Source organism: Ochotona princeps, chromosome 9, assembly GCF_030435755.1.
Source record: "Ochotona princeps isolate mOchPri1 chromosome 9, mOchPri1.hap1, whole genome shotgun sequence".
Taxonomy (NCBI): Eukaryota; Metazoa; Chordata; class Mammalia; order Lagomorpha; family Ochotonidae; genus Ochotona; species Ochotona princeps.
This window is the reverse complement of record NC_080840.1, coordinates 19,281,937-19,289,414: the sequence shown is the minus strand read 5'-3', so window position 1 is coordinate 19,289,414 and position 7,478 is coordinate 19,281,937.

The following is a 7,478-nucleotide window of genomic DNA, read 5'->3' as shown; positions in this document are numbered from 1 at the left end:
ACTGGGACATATTCTTTTCAGAAAATAATAAATGGTAGGTGAATTCCACCCTAATTCAACTCTTTTTGTCTTAAATCACATTTAATTAATTAAGCCTCGTGCCATCAATAGTGATGTTTTTAAATATCTCTAGATCTTGCTTCTTTTTATGATTTATTTTTATCGAAAAAGCAGATTTCCACAGAAGAGACAGAAAGATCTTCCATCTTTTGGTTCACTCCTCAAATGGCTGTAACAACCAGAGCTGAGCTGATTTGAAGCCAGGGGCCAAGAGCCTCTTCTATGCAGCCATCTCCTATGCAGGTGCAGAATCTCAAGAACTCTGGCCATCTTCCCCTGCATTTCCAGTCCGTGAGCAGGGAGCTGGATAGATCGGCCAGGACACAAATAGGCATCCATGGGATGCCGGTGCTACAAGGTGGAGGGTTAGCCAATGAACTCTCACGCTGGCCCCCAGATCTTGTTTCTAAATACTGAACTTTGGTTGGCAGTAACTGTGACATTTCAGGAAAGGAGCTATTAGACATGTGAACCATTCCAAACAGTGACCAAACCTGTTACATGGTCTAACTGAAAGGAAGAATCATTTTTGAACGTGAAGTGGTTTAATTCATGCACTTCTTAAATATGGGATTCTAAGTGAGCCTTTATGTAGCAAAGGAAACCTTTACTAATGAGCCTTCAGGGACCAGTTAGCACAGTTTGTTAAATTGGAATGCTAATTAGGTTTAGGCAAGAGTCTAAATCAACCTAAATGCTTGTTAGTTTGACCAATTATAGGTACCCAATAAGTAGTTGCTTAAATTCAATATTTCTTTCTCCAGAGGGAATATTTCTGACCATGAGTGGCTGGAGTGAAAATTATAGGCTATTTGTCATGAATCCGTTGTTCAGGAATTGATCCATTTCAACACCACTACTGAAGAGCCAAGGTCAAGCAGTGATAGCTTAGTCACATCTCTATCCTTTTCTGTGCAGACATATTTCCAACTGAACCTGGATTGTTTTGGTGATTATTCAGAATTATTTTTAGATTACTTAAAACTATTTGGTATAATTTGAGATTGTTATTTGGCCATATACAGTATAATGAAGACTGACAAGCATCTTAGAGTGAAACATCTGGATTGTAAGCCAGTCCAGAAACAGCAAACATTACAATGACACAGTAAACCTAGAGCCCAATGTGCTGACTTGTGGGGAAGCCTCCTTCCATTATGGCCCATTAGATCTGTGTTTGTCCCTACTCATATTTCTCCTTTTCTTGTCCCCGAAGCTTACTGTTTTCTACTCAGTAGATCCTCAAATATGAATGTATAGGTTCAGACTGCCAGCTGTGGCCCGCAGTCTTTTGATTCAACTACTACAAGCATTCTGACACCACAAAACCATCCCAGAATTGTTCATATGTCTCCTGGGTGCTGGAAAATGCAAAAGCCATCCCTTCCCACAAAACATACACAAAACTAGCTCCAATTCTGCAATTACACAAGAGACAGGGGGCAACACTGCAGGTAGAGCACCAGGTCAACAGATTCAAATTTGCCTCTTGGGTAATTTAGAGCTGAGGTAGTGAATCATTGTGTTTGAATAACCTACGCGGGTATCAGACAAAAACACATAGTGCCTAAAGAAATTTTGCCCAAATTTGCTACCTGAGTAGTTAGTGTTAGATTCAGTCGCATGTGACAGAAAGACTCTAAATAATCTATTTCAGCTGCAGCCATAATTTTTGCCTCTCACACAGCAGACATCCCCGTTTTAGAAGACTGACCAGTAGCTTCACGTGTTACACATACATAACAGGCCATTTGTCAGAACATTCAAAATGGCCTTGGGAAGGTGCAAATGGGACACGCAATCACAACTTTGGATGTCTACTAGAAATCATAGCATCTGTTTCATTCTTTCATTATCTGTTAGCCAAGGTTTTCTGTCAACAATCTTTTGCAAATTAAGATAGTACCTCTCTTCTATAGATTATTTTTCCTAACTTCTCAGAAGCATCTACTACTGTTGTTCACCACAAACGCCTTACTGAGACACTCTATCCTTCTGGTCATTTCCATGGCATTAAACTATACCAATTTTCCTGTAACCTCTGGCTCTTGTCAATTTTGGTTTTCATTGTTACCTCATCTTTGTTCTGTCCCTTTTCTTCCTATTGATTCAGTCTTGCAACAGCTTCTTCCTCACTTCTCACCTTAACCATTCTTCTTACTATTATTCATAGAAAAAAAATACAGGACACTTACTTCATAGATTACAGGAACCATAATAACTTTATACATAGCATCTCATTTAATTCCATCAACAACTCCAGAGGTAGGTATCAGTTACATCTCACTGTTTCATGGGGAGTTGGATGTGATATGTGTACTGTTAAGCTACACCATGTTTAAATTTTAGTCTAATACTTACTTTGAAAATGATTTTTTTCTTATTTGAAGATACAGGGAAAGAGGGATCTATCCACCACTGGTTCACTCCCATAAATGGCCACAACAGTCAAAGCAGAACTGATCAGAAACGAGGAGCCAAGAGCTTCATCTGGGTATTCCACATGACTGTAGTATTAAAAGAATTGGGCCATTTTCACTGATTTTCTGGGTTCAAAGGCTGGATGCTAGATTCAAAAGAAGGTGGAAAAGGAACTGGCACCCATAGGGGATGCTGGCGGTGTCACAAGAGGCGGTTTTGGCTACTCTGCTACAGTGCCAACTTCCCCACCCAATCCAATCCTTCTGAATGCAGTTTTCTAACTAATTATTCCAGTCTCTCTCCCCTTGCAAAAACTGCATCATATCCCAGGCATAGATTCCATTGCTTACTTTGCATGTATTTCACATTCAAAACATCCAGAATAAACTCATGGTTCTCAACCAATTATTTATTGAGCACTTAATATGTGCTACACATTATTATAAGTGCTAAATCTACCAAAGTAATATAAATGGATCATCTCTGACTTCAACAATTTACTGTCAAGTTGAGTAAACAAAGAGTAGAATAAATGGCATCAGTTTGCAATAAACATTATAAAGAAAAACAAAACCAGTAAATGAATAATGATGAAGCAAATTACAGTGTAGGTAGAATACTGGCCTTAAAATACATTGACCCACTAATTTCTAGTAACTGTGGATATGTTACATTTCATGTAAAAAGATATTTTAAGTAGAATTTAGATAAGGAACTTGACATGTCAAGATTTTCTGGGATAATGTGGATGACACTAGTAGAGTCATCTTGGGACCCTAAACGTGAAATCAAAGTGACAATGATTACAATTAGATCTCCATTATTTAGTACAGATTACGAGCTCACCTATGTAGAGCATAAGAGATATTTGATATTATTGATAACTTGGAAGATGGAGCAGGGTTCCACAAACTAGAGATCTTGGCCTCTCATTGAAGCTGGGATTGGCTTTTAGTTTACAACTAGTAAGAACACGGAGATGTCAGCCTTATAATCATAAGGAACTGAATTCTGCCAGCAAAATGAACAAGCAAAAAGCAGATTTTCCTCCAGTGTGTCCAGAAGGTACGCTGTATTGTCAAGACCTTGATGTTAGAATGGGGAGCTCCAAGCCAGGTTTTTTTTTTTTTTAGATTTATTTATTTTTATTTGAAAGAGATAATTACAGAAAGAAGGAAAGACAGAGAGATTTTCCATCCACTGGTTCACTCTCCAAATGGTCCCAATGGCCAGAACCAGGCTGATCTAAAGCCAGGATCCAGCAACTTATTTGGAATCTCCCACATGGGTACAGGCCTCCAGGGACTTGGGCCACCTTCACAGCTTTCCCAGGCCAGAAGCACAGAGCTGGATCAGAAGTGGAGCATCTGGGACCAAAGCAGTGCATATATGGGATACTGGTGTGACAACAGAGGATTCTTCTACTATGCCTTCAGGCCAGATGTCTTAGAAGAGCTAATACAGGATCGCACCCGATTCCCCCCTCATGCATTGGTATAGTAGTTTTACTATTGTTTAGTGCTGCTTTGAGTCTGTTGTCTATGAATTACCAGAATTGATCTTGATAGGCTATATTGTACTTTTTCCTCACTCTTTTTATGGTTCTGAAAGACTTTCCTGCACTCCCTCCCCATTACGGAGGTCATGTGCGTGGAGCAGGGGGGCACTCCAGAGTGGAGCAGGTGGTAAGGAGGAAGCTTGGATCGCAACCATGAAGACTCCCAGACCTTCACCACAAACTATTAATACGAGCAACAAGGACTATATCCCAACTGCCAAGGAGGCCACAGGGAACTGGATGCCCTCGGAGGCCAAGTACTCTGAGGTCACCCACCCCCAACCGGAGCTTCCGCAGGGGATGGAAGAAGTCCAAACACTACCATGCAGGAACCAATGTCATCGGAGAGACAATCAGAAGCCCTGAGCGGTCCGCAGAAACAGAAGAACAATAAACGTCCTTCGGGACCAGGGAGGAGAGCTTTCTCTGGTCCGAGCCTGGCTCCACCTCTGGACCCCCACTCTCCCTCGCAATGACCATCAGGATCACTCCGAAAACCCCTCATAGCAAACAAACAATCATACAAACTAAAAAAACCTAAAATAAATAGACAAACAACAAAAAGTAGAGCTTGGAATCTGATAGGAAAGAGCTGGTGTGGATTTGCTCATGCCTCGCTGGGTGGGACACAAAGATTAGTCACTCCTCACCATGGTGTTGAGGATTTTTCTGCACACCCCTCCAAAAACAAAAACAAAAAAAAGTGTTCTGCACCTTAATTGTCGACAAATATCTTGTTAGAGTTACAAGCCAGTCTAGATTATCCTAAAATCTGCCAAGATCAGCAAAATTATACTTCAACACAACAAATGGCTAAATACTAAAATGAAATAGACACGAGACAGCTGAATGGTACCTTATAGCCATTTTAAGGTATATAGCAGCCGGTCCTGTATATAAACTAAAATTGAAATGTCAATGAGCTAATCATAGGATGTGGTTAAGAACTTGCTTTTTTCTTTTTTTAACATACTGGTTACTCAAAACCATGTCAATTCCATAATGTTGCAAATTGCTGTTGATGTTATATTGGGACTCTTAATTGACTGGGATGATATTCTACCAGCTCTAACTTCAGACCAGAAATGGTCTCCCCAAGAAACTGTTCAACCCACCTGGACAATAAGTAGCGGGACTCTATACTTTGTATACGTTTGCAAGGAAAGAATCTTGATTGAATTTGAACTGTAATACTGCATCAAGGTGGAGGAATCCACCAGGGGGGAGGGGTGTGGGGAGGAGTAGGGGGATTCCCAGAGCCTATGAAACTGTCACATAATGCAAAATAATTAATAAAAAAAAGAGCTAATACATTTCTGCTGCTTTAATCCACTAAATTCTGATAATTTGTTCCAGCAGTGGGTGAAAACTATTGCACACTACTTTAAGTCAAATATCTATCGAAGGCCACAATCTAGGAAAAGACCTGCTTCCCAGGGTCAGCGAATGACACTGACCCTGAAGGGAGATGAACCTGGAGCATAAAAGAAATAGCAAGGGGCCTCGTGTGGTGACCTAAGGCTAAAGTCCTTGCCTTGCACACCCAGGATCCCATATGAGCACCAGGTTGTACCCTGGATGCTCTGCTTCCCTTCCAGCTCCCTGTTTGTGACCTGGGAAAGTGTTCGAGGATGGCCCAAAGCCTTGGGATCCTGCACCCACACGGGAGATCTGGAAGAAGCTCCTGGCTCCTGGCTTTGGATCGCCTCAGCTCTGGCTGTTGTGGCTACTTGGGAAGTAAACCAGCAAACAGAAGATTTTTCTCTGCTCTGTCTCTCCTTCTCTCTATTAATCTGCCTTTCCAATAAAAATAAATAAATAAATTTTTGAGAGAGAGAGAGAGAGAGAGAGAGAGAGAGAGAGAGAGAGAGAGAGAGAGAGAGAATAGCATGAAAGCTGATAGGGAGCAGTGGTGGGGGTCAATAAGAGTTAGGACGGCATCAGAGGTCCAGGGCTAGCACATGGGTTGGAGGATGTGCAGATGATGCAGCTTGGGATCTTACTGCAAGTATGGTGGGATGACACTTCATAAGAAGAGAGCCACAGCCAACATTTGCTTTGAAAGATTCCCTCTGGTTATTGTAATGAGAGTGAACTGAAAGGGGCAAGAGTATCATAAAGTGAGCCTGATTAGGACATTTTTTTGTTTTTATGTAATAATTCAAGAGAAGACCTCTTGGACTGCGTGAAGACGTTGACGCAACGAGAAGTGGTCACCTACAGGATACCCACGAAAGTTAATGTTAATGTATTTTCTGATGCAATGGCCATGGATTGGGGGAGACAGAAACCACGATGAGTAACTAAGCATACAGTGAGGCCAATTAGATAGGAAAAAGTATGCTAGTGTAACAGAAACTTGGGCGAATTGAGAGTTTGATTTTACGTACATTAATTTTTAGATGCTAATTAACCATGTAAGTCAAATGCCAGAAATATTGTTTGTGAATTCAGCTTGGAAGGGAAGTAGGTGGTCAGCAGAACTATCCATTCCCCCTTACCCCACTACCCTACCAAACATGTTTAATTCCTAATGCTGAGAACCTATGACTAGGTTGCATGGAGAGGGGGAGTTCCCATGGCAGAACAGGCAGCAATGGCAGAAACAAGTGAGTCAAGATAGCTGGAATGACCTGGATTAGCTCATTGAATAAAGGGGTCCCTAAATAGAGGCAGTCAGAGAGAGTGAGCTCACCAGTGAATACTGGCTTTAAAAACAGCAGAAGGGGCCACAAGCCAAGGAATGGGACAAGAATTCCTTTGAAAAAACTCAAGGGACCCGTGACCTTCTGAAAGCTTGCAGAAGCCAATACAGCCCTGCCAAGCAGCTCAAATTTAGCTCAGGGACACCCATATGTAGACTTTTGAGTTACGAAGCTATTCGATGGTAAGTGTTAGTCGCTTTAAGTTATAAATGTTGCAGTCATTGTATCAGTAGCTCTAGCAAGCCAACACAGAACCAAATTTCTCTGAAACTTGTGTTTTCTTCAATGTATCCTGTCTTGGTAAACAACAAAAGTGTCATCCATGTGTGCAGGGCAGACACATGTATGTTCCTTGAACCTTTCCTTTCCTTCATGTTCCCAAAGCAGGCATGGTCGGGAGTTCGAAGCACAGATGATCAGGTTCCAGTTCTAGACGCCTAAAGAAGCACTTTCCCCAGTCTGAAGAGGGCATTAACTCCTCCACACTGCAAAAGGAAAAGGGTCTATGAAGGCAAAATGCTCAGGCGGAACTCAACGCAGAAACCCAACTCCGCCAAGAATTCCAGCACTGGATCCAGACTCTGGGAAAGCCTGCACCGCCCCCACACGGAGTACCGCCCCTGGCCTGAATACAGCGGTTGATTGGCTGCTCCACCCGTCCGTCCGTCTCAGTCCCCCGCCCAATCCTGTCCAGCTTCGCGAGGAGACTGGTTCCCAGGGTTCCGACGAGTGGG